This window comes from Odontomachus brunneus, unplaced genomic scaffold, assembly GCF_010583005.1.
Source record: "Odontomachus brunneus isolate Ranch 3 - 2012 unplaced genomic scaffold, Obru_v1 Obru_scaffold_052, whole genome shotgun sequence".
In the NCBI taxonomy this organism is placed as follows: Eukaryota; Metazoa; Arthropoda; class Insecta; order Hymenoptera; family Formicidae; genus Odontomachus; species Odontomachus brunneus.
Window position 1 is genome coordinate 1,048,123 of NW_022639502.1, and position 20,918 is coordinate 1,069,040.

A 20,918-nucleotide genomic window follows, 5' to 3' on the forward strand; every position below is an offset into this window, starting at 1 on the left:
GTCTACAATATGCGGACTAAGCTTGATATAAGAAGCAAGAGTAGGAGTAAGAAATAAAAATCATTTATTTTGTTCATATACCTGCTTGTACTTTAACTTTCTTACATCAGAAGTTTTTGTTTTAAATGAAATACTTCCAGGGAGTTAGAGTGTGTGTGTATAGGCGTAAACGAAATAAATTATTTTTATTTCTTATTCCTACTTTTACTTCTTACACCAAACTTACTCTATATATTATAGACTAAGCCTCAATCATTAGTATCTCAATCAATTTCTTTTCCGTGAGATTTTGCTTGCTTAAATTTCCAAAGTCTGACAAGATTGAGATAATATCTGCAACAATTTGTTGCGAAAACTGAATTGACAAAAATATTATTAGCTTTGCGATTCAATCTACCGTTGCTCCAATAGCGTGTATTAGTAATTGCTATACACTACTTGCATCGCGAAATTGACGAATATAAAGTGTGTTCAATTTCTTGACTGCTTAGTTCTTCTGAACGGTTTTATGCAACAGCGAGACGCGTCAGAAAATTCGGTTCAAATTTCATTTGGCATTAGAATGCTGTTAGATTCGTCTAATGGGTTTATTTTCGACGGACGTACGTGTCGATTATGCGACGTTGTCAAGATCGCGCCGACTTTATTGCGGTGTCAAATTTAGCGCTTCCCTTCATCTTTGGACAGTTAATAATATCGACGTATATTTAGCCCTATTTCACACAATTTCTTAAATTAAATCTCGCCTTCCCTTGTGAATGGGATAGCGAATAGGAACCTCTATTGTGTCTAACTAAAAATTAAAAATTCAATCAACGAAATATATTACATTCATTTCTAAGAATAAAATAATCCTTTGACCAAAGTCGAATTATTACTAAGAGTAAACTAATATTCTAGCATATCGTATGCTGATTTTTTAAAGAATGCTACTTTGCAAAATTATCCCAAGAACGAATGATTGATTTATTACTCGTAATCAACAGTGCTTCTAACAGTGTTTCGTTACACTTGCGCGAGGAGAATATTGTATACTTTTCTTTTTCTTCATATACGTTCTTCTCAATTTTCTAGTAGTATAGGAATAGACTGCCAGAATAAGGTCTGTCTTGCCAAAGAGCACAGTAAATCGCGTTAGAAGCATAGAAACCTTTTAATAGCACATTTCAGTTTCTAAAATACATGACATACATAAAACGCGAAAAGAAACAGCCGAATGTCGATATTTTTCAGCTACAAAATTCCACAAATTCTCTCCGTATACAAGCAAAGTAAACCCTAAAGGCGCGAAACTCTCTCGTCTGCTCGAGTTGTCGATTCGTCCGCGATGCGTTAACGGCGACACGAAAGCGTGCTCTTTGCGATCTCTCCCCGCCGTTCAAGTATTTAATTCGAGTCGACACCTGTCGACGGTCGATTTTTCTAAAATCGCTTGCGGCTCCCCGACGGATATAGAGTTTCAATCCGAGCCGTGCCCGAGCGACTCGTGCCGCCTGTGTGTGATTAATGAACGTGTAATCGAGCGTTACCCTTGAACTGAGCGCGCCGACTCTGACGTTGATTCCACGGCACGCCCGATGTATTTCATTCAAGATATCTAGTCCGGTCGATATTGAGAGAGGGAGGGAGGGGGAGAGAGAGAGAGAGAGAGAGAGAGAGAGAGAGAGAGAGAGAGAGAGAGATCCTCGGCCATTCGACTTCACCAGCGCGTTCTAATTAGTCTTTTTATCGCGTGCGACGATGACCTTATCCGACGAAGAGAATGCCGATCGCACGTCACGCGTCTTTCGCGCAGGAAAGATTTGGTAAAGGCAGACCTCGGCCGATCGATTTCGGTCATCGTTAGGCCTGCGACCCGAGGCCAAACTATCAGCTCTAACGCTCTCCCTGTGTTATCCTCTCGATAAACAGCGCTCTAATCAGTCGTTGATAGAACAGCTTTGTCGCTTTTGTGCTCTCGAAACATTCCTCGGCGATATCGGCGAGAGGAAGATCCTCAAGAAGAAAAGAACAGAGGAGCCGCGCTTTCTATGGCAGCGATCCGATTGAGTAATTCGGTGACGAAAGGATGCAAATGAGACAGAAGGAACGATTAAATCGGCTCGAGCGAAAGAGACAGAAAGAAAGAAAGAAGAGAGCTAATCCGAGACAGTAAGTAGATCACGCTGACCTTTACTGAAACCGCGGTCGGTCCGCTCAGCGATCGGAACTTCACTTAAGAAGTGCCATCCTATTTGCATTCCTGCGCTTGTTTGCTCCGAGACGATGAAATTGGGTTAAGCGATGGCGACTGTGTCTAAAGCTGAATGAAACTTTAGCTAAAATTCGCTGATGGGAAAACTTTAATGTACCTGTCTCATCGCGGGTTCACCACTACGCGCTCTGCGCTACGATGTAAGCGAAGAAGACCATCACGGCGATTTAATCGCCTCCTGAATCTCGGCTAAATCGTGTGTGAATTTAACGGATTAATTTTCCTTTCATTCCGCGGATTCCGGGTTTCGAATATCACGAGCGAGTCGAGCGATCATCGCGAACGCGACATCCTCGGATTACGTGCTAAGAACTTACTCTCGCAGAACCGGTATTACAATAACGAATGCGAGGCATGTGATCATTAATCGAGGACAAAATTAGCGTTCGCCTCAGCTGTGATAATTGTAGCCCCAACGGCAAAAAGAGCCCTAACCTCGCTGCAAAAATCGGAAATTGAATATCTTAATTTCCCGATATTATACGCGGAAGTTGATGCAAAAACCGCGATTGCATTACAGATGCGCCGTAAATTGCGCGCGACACAGGGATTGCTAAGGTTCGCTCGTATTTTTGCGCAATCCAGCCGATGTAACGGCGGCGCGTTAGCGATTTTTCCTTCGTTTTTGTTTAGAGATCGTTCCGCATCATTTACGCGTCTTTGCAACATCGTCCCACGCAGGGGAAAACTACAAAGTATCGAATAACATAGTACTTGATTTGCACAGAGTAGCAAGTAAAGAACAGAAACTATATGAATCCTGAGTCTTAAACAATGCGGTTCGAATAATACCAAATTGGCCATATTTCCGACTAGAAATTTATCATATAATCAGGTTCATCCTAATCGGTTATTAGATCTATAAAAAGTCATGTTATCGGGTTCTGCACTAAAAAAAATATATAATCTTATCCTTAATGGAATCCTCTCTGAATCTCAGAGAATTTTATCTTTTGTATATGTCGCTCTTCTTACAAAAGGATGTTCTTGAAACTAAAAGAAAATATGTTGTTCCAAGCACAAGATTTTTAATGTTCGAGAAATTTTGTCTTTTATCTACAAGCCTTGTTTATCGAATCACAGGATAAAAGAAGGCATTCTATTTCAAGTAGCATTTCTCTTGATTTCAGAGGAAAAAAGTTTGAACAATATCTAGTAGATATATATTTCTAGTAGATATATCAATAGTAGATATATCAATAGTAGATATTTGACTAACAGCCCACTCCGTTAAAACAGGATGCTCTCTCAGTAAAAGTTCTTGCTTAAATATATGGGATTACAGGAAATAGCACTTTATCACTAGAGTTCTGTTCGTTGAGTGTGATAAGTCATATAACGCAGCGTGATAATCAGAACTTTAATAATAATGATTATTAATAATTAGGATCCAACAACATTATTTCGCACAAACCGATAACCGATTGGAATTAACCTGGTGAGGAACATAGGACAAATTTCTAATCGTGTTATTGCAAAATCGGCTACTAAACCGATTTATACATTCGCCGCATCCATTTGTGTATCGCTACTAATGCGCTTGCTTTCTCCGTGCGACAAAGACACATTTCAGCTGAGACAAAAGAAAAATTCAACCGGTTCACGGTAACCTGTTCGTGCATAATTGAAAGCATGAGCGACATGTGTATCTCTTTTTGCACCGTTCACGTGTAATTAAAAGCAAGCTCCCGACGATCGAATATATACATCATTCGGGGCAATTATAATTATAATAATAAAATCTGGGCAGCGGAACACAACGGACTCGGTTAACATTCATCCATCAGCCATCGCATACTGTCGTCGGGCTATCGACTGTCATCGAGACCGTCGCTGGAATTTACGAGGCGCGATCGAAGTACCGCCGTGAAGTCCGCCGTATTCTCGCACGGAATGCCGAGGAGCAAAAAGAAGAGGAAGAGAGAGACTTCGCGCGTGGAACGTACACGATGTCGCTATATCGGCGATGCGTTTCAGTTCACCATAATTATCAACGCGTGCGCGCGAAATCGGCGATCGCCGTTCACATAAATCGCGTAAGCGACGACCGGCTGCCCTAACAGGCACCTTATTTCGCTGAGCAGCGCGTTCGGTGCGTGCCCCGTCGGGGAAATCAATGAACCATCTATTTCCGCCGCACGTCCACTGTTGCCGCCTAATTGCTTTCTTTTGCGTAATGCACGCGGCTGCGCGAATGCGTGAATACGGCACGTACATGCGCGTACAACCTTGCGCGCGTAAAGTGCCCGACTCGCCGCCGCCGTCGCCGCCGAGGACGAGAACGAGTGGCGCGAATGTCCGGTGGTGTTTTCCCCGGCTTGGAAGCCACCCAAACGTGATACCGATGACGACGGACGCCCTCGGTAATAGCTACGACCACTTTAATCCCAGGCTCGGGTAATTGAAGTTAAACATCCCGTGCAATCGCGCGACGTCAGGCTACCGCGGCGGATCAATCATCGAGGAATTCAACCGGTAGAATCTCGTTTCTGGATTCGTTCGTCTTCCTTACGCGGGGCACTTCGCCTAAGAATGTTAACGCGCACACACAGGTCGATAGTATCCACGATCAAACGATCGCCGACGAGTTGCTGACTAATCGAACAGTTCTTTTTCTCTTTCTTTCTTTTCTTCTTCCTCGCGCACGGTCTCACATGAGTGTTTTCGTCCACATATCACCGGTACGGTGATATCGACCTGTAGAATGTAAAGACTACGAGTCGAATATGCGTTCTTGTCGGGATAATCGAAAGGAGGAACATGTCGCGAAATGGGCAAGTTGCTTTCGAAAGACGCGAGTTTACAGTGTGAATGACGTTTTCACTCTCTGTGTTTTCCTCGGCTTCGAGAAACAAAGATTAATATTGTCGTGTATCAATCGTGCCTGTAACAACGTTCGAGGATCTCGGCAAAAATTGGGGAGGATTTATAGAATTGAATTAACCCCTCCGCGATGGGGTTAATTTCATGGACCTCTCAGACCTCCCGGCACGCTCGAGTTAACTTTATGGGAAAACGCCGTGCCCGCTTGACTGTTAACGAGCTTGTAATGACTAGGAAGGTGTGCCAACTTTTTCGCCGCTTCCTAATGTAAATTATAAATTTCCACGGTGTCATTAAGCAATTATTACATTCCGTGCGTGAGCGCGTGTCTTTTGTGCGTGTTGCATCGTACGATACCGCGTTCTTCCGCCCGTTAACGTTAGCGCACTTCCGCAATTAAACAGACACGATTGCTAAAAAAAAAGAAAACACACAAGAAAAGAGATAAGAAAATAATTTAGCACTTGCGCAAGAATACTTGCGTATGACGTCATAGAGCTGTACAAGAAAAATAAATTTCAGTTCATGTAATCGAATGAGAACTAGATGAGAAATTTGCCGATGAAAAATAACATCTCTGTTACTGTGACCGACAACATTCATCTCAACATTCAGTTGCTGCGAAACTCGGCTCGAGATAATAAAGAGCTGACTAGGAACTTCCTACAGGAGTCTTCCTGTTCTTATAACCGAGTTTTTGTCCCCGAGTCCCTTTACACGGAAAAGAAAAAAATGGTTAGGTCAACCAGAAAAAATGTTAAAATAGTAAAATATGACAGAAATATGGCAGAAAAAATAGTAAAATATAGCATAGTTTTTCTCTTTTCTTCAAAAATCAATTCTTGGTTGCAATTCTGAATGCAAAAATACATTTTTTTCAGGCAACAAATCGCATTGCTAATATATATGATGTCACATATGTTAGCGTAACTAAGAATTGCTTACTGAAGCCAAAAAAGAAAATTATACTATTATCCATTATTATCCATTATTATATTTTCCAAATATGTATGTCATATTTTACTATTTTCTGGTTAACACAACTATTCTTTTTTTTTTGTATAGATAACAGAAAATTCAATTACATTAGCGGAGTTAGTTACACAACTTTTTTCCATGCATTTGTCATTCGCAAACGACGAGCGCGTAACCGGTTGAAGACCGCATGATTCATCCTGAAATTTCACGAAATCCATGATGGAATCGCAGAGAACGATAATCACACATGATCAACGACGCTCCCCTCCCCCCTCCAGCGCGACTTAAGGTCGTAAATAATAATTAATGACCGAGACTTTAAGCTCTGATTAGTCGTGCTGCGCCGACGACGACAACTTAAGGAGTGCGAATCCCGCGGTCGATCCGGCCAAATTCTGAGTTATCGTCTGAATTAACGCGGTCGGAACTACTTGGTGATGAATACGTGGAGACAGTGACGAGTTTCAACGCGAAGCCACTCCATCGCGCCGCGTCTTATTTTCGTCCTCGTGACTCTGCGAGTCGTTTGCGAATACCGGCACTGTCGAGATACTTTGTCGTGTCTAAGTCGAAAATCTCGATTCTCTCAGAATTTTTTGGAAATCGATCTCGACCTGAAATCTCCCCGAAATCGCATGTATCAGATTTTACGCTTGACTGATGTTACAATGTCCAAATTGTTCGGAGATATATTGTGTATAATTGTGTGAATATGACGACGCGTTGTAAAGCAAAATTGATGAAAAATGCATGAAATAAATTTGAAGTAACTATGAACAATCGATCGGCTGTTTATTAATTGATTTAGCAAGACAAAAGCGTGCGATCGTATTACGACGTCGTTCGCTCACATCGTAACTAACGGCTTTTATTTTTGTCGGTGTAGGCATGACCAGACGAAGCTTGGCACGCACTCCTTGTGATATTGTTATGCAACCACGAGGTATTTGACTTCCGAGTGGCACGCGAAGCATTATTATTAGAAGTGATAACACACCGCTCCAATCGACCGTCTCCAATTTTCATCGATGTCGCTAATAAGATCTCAAATATCGTCATGTCTGGTGATTCACTTCTTACTTGAGTTCTCTTGGACAATAATAGGTTTGAGATAATGATCTGAGTCAACTGAAGACGAGAGAGTTGGCGATCTTTCCCGGTTCACAGCCGGAAAACTGCCACCCCCGTTGAGGGGAAATACCATCGGGCAAAGAGAAAGTACGTGACTTCGCAACGCCAACGTCAATTAACACGAGTAGATGCTGTTGACTGACTTGAAACATCAATCCCGAACTCGAAGAAATATTCTGCTCTATAATGGAGCCTAATTACTGTGATGTATCTGCGCGCATTTAGAATATACGAGATGTTTCAAGAACCATTTACCCGAGTCGAAATTTTGGTTCCACATTAATCCTGCAAATTCTGTCAAACTTGAAGGACCAATGGAGAATCGGCAAATATAACACTATACAAAACATCGCCTTATCTTAAGATCTATAACTTCGCTTTTTCTCCATGTTGGAGAAAAATACATTTCAGAATAATATTCGATTATCTTTATTGTTCTATCTATATTCTTCATCTATCATCTTCATCTATTTACCTATAAACATCTTCATCTTCATCTATTCATCTATAATCTTTATTTCTAATTTAATTTCAAAGATATTAATTATGTAAGTTACTCAATTGCAAATAGAGTATGTAAAAATATAAAAATCGAATATTAAATAAATTTGATAAAAGAAGACAAATGGGAAAGATGAATATAAAAGAAACAATAAATTTTTATTCTCATAATTTCTTTTCTTTCCTAAGGCGCTGGAAGTCCCGAGGAAACCTGAAGTTCTTAAAAGAGCTGATAAAAAACTATAAAAGCAAAGATAATAGTTATGTGTCCAATAATGCTGTTTATCGATAGAGATTTATATTTAGATTTCGTAGCAAGATTTTCAATAAGTATAAACAAAGCACGAAAGAATACCAAAACAATTGATAAAAAGAGCAAAACGTAGATGTAAACTACATCTACATTGCACATGCGCGATCCAAGGAGCATTATTAGACATAAAAATCAATAATTATGAGATTGACATTTGTTTTTAAGACCGGTATTTATAGTTGTAAATTATTTCGGGTTTTTAATTGAAAGAACATAGTGATAGAATCGTATTCACAGCCCGTTATTCTGCTGTTTGGATCAATGTTTCTTGTATCAAATAATATAATAAATACAGATGCAAGTTGACAAATAATCAGAAATAAATGAAGCTACAATTGTTGAGTTATAATTGTTTGTCAAATAATGACGTGCGGAGTATGAATGCCGGCCTAAATTTCGACTCGAGTATTTTTTTATTCTCGGTAAGTTCGTCCGTTACGACCAGAAATCTCTGATATAATAAATGATTTGGCACACCTGGAAATATACGTGACGTATCGTTGCACCCGTTCTGCATCCTCCGTGTCCTGGCTTTCCAATCCGCTGTTCTGCTCCGGCTGCTCCGACGTGGCACTGACACTGGCACTGACACTGGCACTGACACTCGCGTAGATACGATTCGATCGGAGAAACGCGTGTTAATGAGCGCGATGCCAACAAGAACACGATTAAATGTTTTAAGAGTCAACGGGAATGATAATGAACGTATCGACACACGTGCTCCGCGGTGTGTACGTCAGCAGTCGCGACTCGAAACGTAATGACTCGGTCACGGAGAGATGCGCGACACGCGACAGAGTACCAAAACAATCGGCGAGGCATCTTCTCTCAGCCGTCAACCGTCGTTGCTCACCCCAGTCAGTGACATGTAAACAATGTCGGCGATCGGGCCGAGAGAAATCACAATCAACGTTCTCATTTCGCAAGTTCCGTTTGAAATTGTTCAATGTTTTTTCTTCTCTCTTTTTCACTTCCATTTAAGAGATTGTTATTAAATTTAAATTTAAATCTCTGTTGACGTTATTACTGTGCACGCGCAATTGCTGTGTAGTTCCTTTCTCTTCATTATTTCGAAATTTCCATCCGCTGTAAAAAAATAAAAAAGACTGGGAGTAAAATAGATGTATTGATTTAATTACCCATTAATTCTACTATTTACTCACATTAATTGTTTAATATATGTTTATCGCATTGTATTCTATCTGCAGTCGCGTAACTTATGCAATTAATACACTGCACTAGGATTGCACTGCAAATTCTAGTATGCTATTTTTGAACGCATAAACTGCAGTTTGGCTGACACTCTTTTTACATGTTTTTTGCGGTTGTAAGTTACGTCATTTAATAGGTTTAAGAGATGTAAATTAGAATTTAATAGGTCTAAACGGTAAGAAACGGTGAGGAATATGTAAAAAGAGATTCCGCCAAAATAACACAATTAAATTTTCAGCGTACTCACTGAAACTAAGAAAATATGAAATGTAAGTAGAACATTATTATCACTCGAACATTAAATTTAAAACAAAACTTTCTTTCAAAGCTTCAACACAAAGAGAATAACCATCTATAGCACTAAATATGATATATAACGTATGATATAGATAACGTATGATTTTCAATCTCAAAATTACTCTATCAAGATCCTTCAAGCTCCAACCTACCGAGTTAATGTAGAAGCCAACTTCGACTTAGCTAAACGCATAAAATTGCACACAAAGTTGCATAACTCACGATATTTACGATACAACTTTCGCGAAAGGCCGCGAATAACCCGTTATGCACCGTAATACTTCGCAAAACCCTTTCGTATGTCCGGGTAATCCCGGCTCTATCGCGGTGTATCCCATCGTTCTCATCGGCAATTTCCAACAAAGTCTCGAGAAAGAGTGTGAGGGACCTCCGAAGCGGGATTCAATCTCCGGGCTCCCCCTATTAGAAGTTTACTACGCCAGCTATCGCGAGCCCTTTTATAGTCCCCCGCGACTCGCCGACGTATCGCGGGTGGTCAAGCCGAAGCCGTCGACTAGACAGGGGCCTGAGGGGTCGTCCAAGAGCAAAAGGTGTAGCGAAACTATTAATAAGGCAGCACGAAAGCCGACAGCCCAGCGGAGCAAGACGCGCGTACGATCCGCGCACGCAAAAGGGAGCCACTTAATGTCTGCGGCGTCCCGACTCTAAATCCTTCCCGCGACAGACGAGGATGCACGAGGTCAATTGCCTGAGTCTTAAATCGCGATATCGGGACAGAAATGGCGACACACCTGCTTATGAATGGACGCCGCGGTCGTTCGTAGCGGGTTGAAAAATGCGCCTGGGTCGGGAAGCACGGCCAACCAGCCCCGAGCGCCGCGTATAAATCAAATGGGTACACATGTATCACGCATGTATCATGTCGTTGCGAATTCTTTACGACCGCTCTTCCCCAAATTGATCCTTGGTAATCTTGTTTTTTTCCCGAATTACCGTCGCGTGCGACGTAACGATCTCGCGCTCTCGCGCTGTGAAGATTTCATCAGCATGGTCTGACAAAACGAAGCATTAAACAGCCGCATTAAAGTGTCATACGTGAAAATCTCTCGCGGCGTGTCCCGAACGCTGTTACGTCCTATAATTTTTGTTTGCGATACGCTGAGATCGCGTTATCACGTAATGTCGAGTGACGCAACAGTTGTGTGATATCTATTTCCGCGAGTGAAGTTTCTCAGCGTGAATTATACGATACGCCCGCGCGACATAGACGGTGTTTACATAATGTAAATTTGAGCGTGCTAGTGTGCTGTGCGTGTCGTATGAGACACTGTCTATCGGACAGTTAGAGACGGAACTAGGTCATCGTCCGCTTGATGGATCTAAAGATTAGATCGAGCAATTACATTGTTTACCACAACCGATTGTGCCGGCTATAGATGTACACTAAATAAGATTTTATTTGCATCTAGCTAGTGAATCAAATATTCAAATTCCAGAAGCGTAAACAAACGACAAAATCGTGTTCTTCCATTGATCGTAAATGACAGCTCCGGTTAAGAGAAATATAGTTTTGAGAATTAATCATCCGAATATCACGAATCAAAAAGTCGCGACAAACAATTCCTGTATAAGAGAAGATAGCTCCCTAAAACCTTTTTTAAAAAATAACTAAATTAAGAAAAATATAAAGCTAGTCCGCTGGATATCCGTACGAATAATTAAATTGTGAGAGGGTCATGTTGTTTGACAATTATTAATTAATTTTTCCCTTTAATAGGAATCACACAAAGTGATTAATAGAAATTGTACAAAAGCGCAACTGAGATCTTAAAAAGGGGGAAATTAATTGAAATATAATAATTGGGGTTCAGGGTCGAGTGTGACGTGGAAGATTCCGATTCACCGCGTGCGTTCTACAGACCAAAAGATGCTCAGCGTTTGCGTTTACACCGTCAAATAATATTACTCTCCTATAATTTAATTATTCGCACTAATATCCAGCGCACGGCTCCTACTTGCTTTATATTATACTTCTCTTCATTCAACTGTATGCCAAACATTTTTCGAAAATTTCTAAAAACGATATACTTTAAACTTATCGAATAATAGACTGCTGTTTGTGTTCGATAGCTCGATAAGGCACGGCTGATCGCGTATTCGGACCTACCCTGGTTTATAACAACACGTCCAATTTGTCATTGCTTATCGCGTTGCAGCCGACTTTCGTCGTGGGTTATTCGGCCAACCTTTTCGATATCACAGCATGCCGGCACGTGGCTGTGTATTCAATATTCAGCTGATAAGCCTTGTCATCGGCATCGTCGTTATCTACGCGAGTGCGGCCGCAGAAGTACCGCGCCTCTCTTGCTACCGCGCGCTGTTTACACATATGTAGCGGCGCTTTTTCACGTGTCGATGCCGTTGGCACTTTTTACCCCGATATTGATTCAGCCAGACGGTTGACTTTCACCGGCTGACAAGTGCCACGACACGGGAGCGTGCGGTTTTCTCTATCGTGTAAAGTCTCTCACCTCCTGATTGATGACTACGGACACGCCTATGAACTTTCCGCCCGCTACTGGATTCCGGCATGTATAGGGTGTCTGGACTGAAGTGTCACGCTCGCATACAAGCGGAACTTGTTGGACTGAACAGTAAGATCTTCTATCATTTTGCAAACACTCAATCACGATCATTCTTGAGATAACGATCAAAGAAAATTGACAAATGGGGCAGTCTGAAGTGAACTTTAGACTGCCCTGCAGAGCTGCTTCACCGCAACACGCGTACTCACTTGCCTCAATTTACTTTAATTAATATCTCAAAAATTATTGTGGCTGTTTGCAAAACGCAAAAGGACTCCTCAGTTCGACGAGTTCTTCTACTTGCACAAATTTAATGCTATATATAAGTATCCGACACCCAGTATCCGTACTGTGTGCAACACGCATTTTCTGATATACGTACACCGTGCTAATATTTCGTCAGGTTGCACGCGCTTTGCGGAATGTCAGGTCTACTCGCGCAAATTGCGCGTGACAAACAAACATAAATGACTATGGTGGTGTAGCGCATAACATGTGTTTTTTGTGACCCGACGGAAGCGGGTTTTCATAACGAGCGATTCACCGCCGGAAGAACGTTACACGAATGTAATTCGACTCAGCTAGACACGCGTGTCGTCAGGCGATTCTTGAGTGACGATCATATAACTTCAGCCCTAAGATGAATAATGTGAAAACGAAGTATTTTCACGTGAAAAGTTTCACGTTTCCATTGTTCGACGAATCGTACGATCGTTGGGGAAGGATCAGCTGGCCACTAAGGAGATACTGTTAAACACACGACGTTTTTCTCTCATATATGCGTCGTATATTAAATGGGTCAAGAGCGTCTCGCTCCATCGATTATTGCCTATCTCACGGCTGTCGACAGCTGCAAATACTCGTAAAAAAGTCATTTCTGACTGACTTCGTCGCCGCTGTCAATCCACGCCGGCGCGATTCCCGTTGCACTCGATTAGCTACGTGCACGCGGAACGTAAATATCAAAATAGCTCGTCCACGTAAGCGCGCATAGCGCATTAAAGTCGCCGTATCTCGTCAATTACGCGTCCACATTACCTCCAATTTGCGTCGCGCGAGAGCTTTCACCTGTTTTACGAACTTGACGCGAGTGACGCGACGGATAAATTCCGCGCCTCGATAAAGCGGCACATGGCGTCTTTTCCTGACCATGTCGTAAAACTTGCACGATATGCGTGCACGTATCGCTTTATTAATGTCGCGACGGATAAGAAAAACAAAAAGTTTCGTTAAACCCGAAGCTAAGCGACTGATGCTGTGTCGTTAGCTACCAAATTGTGCATCACTCACCCCATCCCCTTTCAGCTCAGATTGCGCTCGACTGTTGTCCTGAATACCAGCCCGATTGAATCCGCACCTTGAAAAGAAGGAGAAAATTCTCTGGTTAGTAATTATCGAAATAGTCGCTAGAGATAACATCTTCAATTGGCACGATGCAATTATTTCTGGTCGCGTCTCGCCGATGCGAATTTGCAACTTTGCCTCGATGACGCGCGAACATCCTTCGCGCAGGTTTACGATCGGCAAGAAGGAACACAAGAAGAAGGGCTAACATCTTCTCTCCTCCGTGTTCATCTTAATCAACGTGTCTTTGAAGTGATATCACGCGGAAAATCATAGCCCGTGCGATGGCGACTCAATGTTGCACCTTATCGCCCGTCCCGCATTCGATTAATCAGTCAGCAGAGAAACGTGTCCAAATTTATAATAGCTATTTCGCATTCTTTTGTGTCTCATTTTTAGTTTCTTCATCCGCCCTTTGGTCATTTTTCAGTACGCAATAATTGTCAACCTGGCATTTAATGAGATTAATACGCGCTGGGAAATGTGTGTAGATGTTGAAAGAATATTATGAGATACGCGCGAAAGAGATTCTACGGAATATAGGATAATTAGAAAATAATTATAGATCTAAAAAAAATTAAATTTTGATGTGGGAATATGATCTCTGTGACTGATTATGCAAGTAATCGAACAAAGCTGGTCGAGTGGAATATTTACTCCGGGAACAACGCGCAAGAATACAGCAGGATAAGACATGATGGACATTGCATTAACGTAAACGACATAATACGTAATAATACGTAATTTCTGCGCGCGAGAGGTGCGACCGGTACGTCTGTGTGTATTAGTCAAATTAGGAATTTCCTTCAAGAACAAGACAGACAGATCTGGCAGAGATATTGCATTAGCAGCAAGCACGCCACGAGTAATTTCCACACACGAGGAACATAATCAGAACGTCAAGTAACCCCGTCCAAAGAAGTTGTGAAAAATAAGGGTTTGTCACTGGGAACTTTCACGCGGCGTGGTTCGCGCGTTTATCCACTTCATTAGTAACACGCCGAAGGATAACGATAACAAATGACTCCTCTAAGAAGCCGCGATGAGTCCGATGATTAACGGGGTGCCCACGGAGAAAGAAAGAGAGGGGGAGAAGGAGAGAGAGAAAGAAAGAGTCGACACCTACCGCTAAATCAATTTCATTCAATCGATTCCTTCGCACGTGCATCGTATGCTCGTATGCAAATCTCCACAGCGATAAATCGCAGAACGAATCGTGAGAATCGAACGGAAAATGTCTGCTTGTCAATTATCGCGTATCGAATCAGCCGATTTCCTGTACGTACTTCGATTTGAAGTCGTGTCTTGTCTCGCGTGAAATCGCGCAGTCAGCTGGTACGTCAATTAACATGTATCGACAAAAATTTTTATATGTTGTCTACAGACGTAATGATTTTAAACGGAAGTAAAATTCCCTTCAAGGAAAAGGAGAATCCAAAACTAAACGATCAAGGCTCTTTGACACATAATTGATTAAAAAAAAAGAAAAAAACGCTAACTCAGTGATCTCAGTTGCGCGCGGAACCCACCCAGTCGTAAAAATAAAATAAAGTAAAAAAAGGAGCAAAATGTAAGCACCAAACGGACTTCTGCGAAACTGTCCGAACGTTTCGTTCATTCTGATCTATTCAGCAGTCAGAAGTGAGAAAGAAAACCAAAAAGAAGGTACGTTTTTCCTTCAAGAAACTCTATAATAGTATAATATTACTTCTGCTTTGTTTTCCCATTGAAGAAGATCCGAATGACCGTGACGCCTCGATTTGCAGTACAATGCACTCGTGTCGGTGTCACATCTGGAAACGGTTGCAGTCCTTTTTTTCCAACAGCACCGTTTCGGTCAGGTTCAAGTGCTGGCCGTCGATACGAGGAAGGGGAGACTGCACTCTCTCATGTGTCTCCCGTACTTCCTCGTTACGGTCGTAAACTACAAGCAGTCCCTGCTCCGATCCGAGACGCGGAACGTAATTATGACCGACGACGTGGTCGCGTGCAATTAATACGCAATAAATTTCGCCGCTCGCCCAACCCGTTGCGGCGCCTTCTCCGCGATGAGAGAAGGCACGCAAGACGAAGAGCCAGTCCACGAAATTACGAGCTTGCGTCGCGAGCTACGTCGGAGGCACGTGGAGTGCGTGACGCTCGCGACCGGGACGATCCTTTTTTTCCGGTCGGAAATTATATCCGTCATCTTCTACTCGGGCACGTTCTCGATTTCATATTCATTTGAAATATTTGCAACGGGAAATAACTCGAGCAGAAGAAGGGAAAAATAGATTGCGTCATCTCCGAAGAAACGGCCAGTAGACGCGGAAGAATGAGGGTTGAAAGAAAAAAAGGGGCGAGTCTTTCCGTATAATTATAAGAGCGAAACTCTGGAACCCCTGCAGTCGTACAGCACTTAGCTGATGACATACGTAGCATGCTGCGCGGTTGATTGGCTTGGTGCTTTTAATTAAAATATCCTATACGCGGATAACACAGATGAGCTTAACGACGAAGAAACATTAATAGCCGGCCATTTAATAGGCCACATGGTAGCGCATATATTGATGTATACTCGTTTGTCTCAAATGTCGTGTGTATGTGTCGGATAAATGGATCAAGGTGGTTTAATTTTTTTTCGAAGGGGGACGCTAATGCACGCGGAGAATAAAAGTGTAAAGTGTAAAGTTGCAAACTCGCGGCGATTGATCTTCACTCCATGTGTTCGCACAAAGTGGAGAAACAAAATTCCAAAAGTCGCAAGTATGAATGGCAAAACGGATAATGGCGTAATAAAGATATTTGCGTGTCTAGTTGCTTGATTGGCCGCTTATCTCGAGCCGATATGATTATCGCACGTGAGGATAGCCGTACGTGTGAAATTACCGCTAAGTGACTCGATACGAGAAACGCGATGTCGCGAAACTTGGAAGCGCGGCAGGTCAACGTGAGATAAAATCGGCCGCGCGCGATCAGTGAGTTGTGACGATTTCGCGAGCAAAATTGCCCATCACTGGCGTAATCATGGCGATGTTTGCACTGACCAGATATCTCGCAGATTGCTATAATAATTATGCTGTAATTACGTTACTTTTGATTTACCGCTAAGCGATTTGATATGCATCGGGCACGACGGAGGATGGTCAATTTCGCCTGTTATCGGGCCGACACGCCTGAGCGATTAAAAGACCGCCAGCTAGCAAAGTGAGATATTTCCCGAATGTGTCGACGAGAGCTATCTCGATTAACGGTAAAATCCGCGGAGCGGCAAACACGAGGAGATTGTCGCCAAGACCGGCTGAAGTGAAGTAAAGGCGCCGGAAGGCGCCGCGTTATCTCGCGACGCGACCGGCTCGCGAAGAGAGAGAGAGAGAGAGAGGTGTGCACTATCAGCCGATTAGATTCCAAAATTAGCCGGCGGGAATTTCACGCGCGACAATTAGCAGCCGCGTATCGCGCAATTATCGGCCGGTTATCGCTGTTTCAGCACGAGCGAGCTTTTTGCGACGAGGCGGCGCGGCCATTGAAGTTGTTGAAGTTACGCGCGGATAAGCGTTCGGGACGACAGCAATCGGCTATCGACAGTTCGTGGTTACACGACGCTATCTCGCCGCACTGTTCGCCGCACTTATCTCTGACGATGCGAATATTGAAATAATAATTATCTCGTCGTGAGATGAAGACTCGCGTCGACGCGTCGCGTCGCTTGGCGTTACGCGAAGACAATTACCGCGCTTCCCGTGCCGCGCGGATTAACGGCCAGGACTGATCTCCGTCCACGTGAAATTATATCGAGCCAAACGTATTCGCGCAGTTATGCCGAGTCATCGGCGCATCCGCGAGTTTGTGGATGATAAATGACTCGGGGCAATTTCCTACGCCGTCATCGGCTGTCGCGAAAAAGTCACCGGAAATCGATAACGGGTGCAAAACGCGGCTGCCACTGTGCGCTAATCGTCCGCCGTGATAAATCGCGCGGTGATTTGTCAAGAATTCATTGGCCGAATATATTGCTTCCGTACACTGAGAGGAGAAAGAATGGTTGATTCAACGAAAGTTATAGTCATTTTCGGCCTCAACCGTATTTTTGGATTGTTCCAACACGAAAAAAGTGATAAGGTTATATATTATTGTTAACATTATAATAAAATTTCATTTAAAAAATTATTTTCTTAACCATAATTATTTATCTATAAGGGAGAAAGAAGATATGGTGCACGTAACCAGAAATATTTAGTTGTAAGCAACACCTTGTTACCTTGGTTATTTCTATGTTATGGTTGATATGACTGTCTCTCAATTACTTTGGTGCATCAACTGCATCAATGTAATGATTGCGCATGATTTGACAACCATCTTTCTGTGGCGACCAGAAATCGGTTGGAGTGACATTATATATAATACCATGGATATACTCTGCTTGGAGCAAGCAGATATCGTGCAACGCCAGTAGTTCAGCAATTGCTCTGTGGTTGCGGCAACCACATAATCAGTTGCTCCGTATTTCATTGTTGAATCTGGTTGGCATAACCAGATTTATGTGTGGGCCAACGACGTATTGTTTTCTCCGCGTATATGATCGTAGCCATAAATACCAAACATTTTGTTCTCAGTGTAAGTGAAAACCGAAAGACAATCGCCGCGCGTGAATATGTACTTCCCGTCGCGATTAGCATAAGGCGCGAAGGCGCTGTCGCGAGAAAACGCGAATACTTGAAGAGGGAAAGTGCGGCGTTCGCCGACAGCACGAGGGCGATGCGCGTTTTGCATGCGAACATCCAAGGGACTACTTAACGCGCGCCGCAAACTTTACGAAACAGCCAAGTGTGAGCCAAGTGTGATTCACTCGCCAAGTATTCTCATTGAAATCGATCGAGATAACGTCCGCCTATTCAGTTCGCTCATTTCAAATTCGATAGTAACGTAGGAGAGTTATCCGCGCTCGATCGCGCGCGGAGGTGTTGCTAAACATACCTTCAGCGACTAGCTTTGTTCATCGAACATTAAGAAAAACTGACTCTTAAATCATTTATTACGCATTACATGTTCCGAAGAGAGGCGTCCGCTTTCCCCCGACTATAGACTCTACACCTCGTCGTCCGTGGCTGCTTGCTTTTCTCCGCTCGTTCGACCGACCGACTCACATCGTCCAATCGGAAATCTTATCTGGACGCGTCAGAAATTAATTGTTCACCAAAGTATCGTACTTCAGAAGACGCGACCTCTGAACGTCGTTCGTCAAACAGCTGGACCTCCTGAGACTAGGTCCCAGTTAGGATATACAAGAACCCAGATAGACCTTCATGATTATCACAACGTGAGATAATCGATGATGGGAACTTTACAATTTTTTCAAACATATTTTCAGAGCAAATATACTAGGTTATATTAGTCATTAAATTTACTAAAATTTACAATTACATTTTGCAGGAATGACGTGTCGTTTTGAAGAAATTTTGATCGTTCTTTTTGTATTTTTTTATTTCTGTCTGTTTCGTCATTCTGCATGATAAATGTGAGTGTCATATGAATTGATCATGAAAAATACAATCTTTATAGATCGCGACTAGTAAAGTGGCTGCCAAATTTATGTACACTTGCCTGTCTGGGAACTATTATCGGTGAGCGTCTGTGAAGCTGGCACGACTCTGCTGAACTCTGCTATAATTAACGAGAACTGTCAATAAACCGTCTAGATATAGTCTGCATGATATTTTCTCAGAAATCGCGTGCTGAATGTAGTATTCGAAGTTTATGAAAAAGGCGTAGTTGTTGAAACTTTTTTTTTAATTGAACATTTTGATATAATTCGATCAGAACTGACGGAGACTCTTGCTAAAAGTAATGGTATTTACTTATTTCTTGTACTTTAAAGGGAAAGTGTCGTGTTCGCGAAGTTAGCACAATTTTTCATTTGCTGTTTTCCAGTATTAAAAATTTTTTTTGTTTCCTATCTAAAACTCTAGAACTATAAAAAGTACTAGTAGAATTATCATTTTCTTCTTTTTTAATTTGTCGTGCCAGCTTCATAGACGCTGTCGGTGACGATTTCGAGAGAGACAGACACCGACTGAAAGAGAAAAAGAAAGGTCAGACTGCAAGTATCCGTCGCTTGACAGCGTGTGACGAAATCGTCATCAGTCCCGTGATCGACAGCGCGTCACGCTAAATGGATCTTCATTAATGATGCAACAGCCAGGTCGACGACGCGACGGCGGCGGTCAGGCAGGTATATCGCGTTACGATACCTCGTATCGGAATTATAATCCTCAACCGTGCGCGACGCCGTCCTTTAATGGACTTGATTGATTTTCGTCGTGTGCCCGGGATGGTGGTCGAACGCATTAGTTTCGACGTATTGTGCCCATCACGTCGAGTTCCCGTGGTGAGCTCGTACGCGGAGAGAACCGACGCGTGTCAAGAGCGACGGGCCCCTCGTGGGAAGACCCACGAAACGGGCCCGGGAGGTGTATTCTCCGGATTTGTCCGTCTGACAGGCGCCTTTTGTCGGTTCCCATTGTGTCGAAGAAAATCATCGAACGAGCACAAACGCTGGGAAGATAGTAAGTAGGTGTGTGTATATTTTTTTTTCTTGCTCTTCCTCTTCTCCCTCCCGTGAGAAGAGACGAGAATCGTCACGGAAATGTCGGCCGGCACGAGAACTCGGGAAAAAGGCGAGCACGAGAGATTTCGGAAGATCCTCCGAAATTAAACGCTTCTTATCGATTCCAGCGTTTAAGCAAGCCCAAGCAGGTGTACGTAAATTTGACAGAGACTTTACTAGTTTGTAAAGGTTGCGTCCCTCATGAGTGGCTTATGTGGCACTCATGTTTATTATAGAACAACGAAATAGAAATACGAGCAAATCTTGCCTAATAAGTGTAATATGAAAATCTGAGTGTAATTTTCCGAGTAAATTTGTAACTACACCAATATAAAAGAAAAAATTTATATTATTGTATGATGTAAATTTAATAATTGATTTAATACAATAATTGTATGATGTAAGTTTAATAATTAATTCAATACAATGTATTTGTGTCTGATAAGTATAATTTGAAAAATTAGAGTCTCCATCATTAATTGTTTCACGTCGTGATAGTCGTAAAAGTCTACCTGAGAGATTTCAATGAAGAGGAACGAGTTTGGCGACTACGAATTTGAGGTAACATCTGGCAATCACGAAACGAAGGATAACGAAGATATTATACACGATGCGCAAAGTGCGGACTGTAATTTCTCCCGACACAGGCAAAAATAGCTCCGCGTAACTAATTTGATCGGCCGCTACTTCTGTCGCTCTCTTTATCGGCGATTTTTGCACGAGCGACGAGCGATTCTCGCCCAATTGATACTTCCATCATTTATAATGCCATAGATCATGCCCGTCGACAACGGTGTATTACAGTCCATTACTCTGGCGATTGATACTTTGAGTATAATCGTAACGCCCCTCGCGCACCGTGAGCGCGAAGAGAAGCTTTCCCTATTCTGCGTATCTTCTTCGCGCGAACCTCACGCTCGCGCCTTCTTACCC

General features: G+C 42.6%; 2 protein-coding genes across 4 annotated transcripts in view; one reads left to right on the top strand and one right to left on the bottom strand.

The window, feature by feature from the left end:
- The window catches only part of LOC116845487, a 159,299-nt gene that overhangs the window by 86,682 nt on the left and 51,699 nt on the right, over positions 1–20,918 (bottom strand). For both annotated transcript variants that reach the window (XR_004378251.1, XR_004378250.1), the window contains exons 3-4: positions 13,346–13,412; positions 8,478–9,086 (exon numbers count right to left, since the gene is read on the bottom strand). The gene's annotated coding sequence lies outside the window, so the exon portion shown is untranslated. The remainder of the gene's footprint in view (positions 1–8,477; positions 9,087–13,345; positions 13,413–20,918) is intronic.
- LOC116845482 overlaps positions 1–20,918 on the top strand; it is a 129,281-nt gene that overhangs the window by 2,842 nt on the left and 105,521 nt on the right. The gene's annotated exons all lie outside the window — the stretch shown is intronic.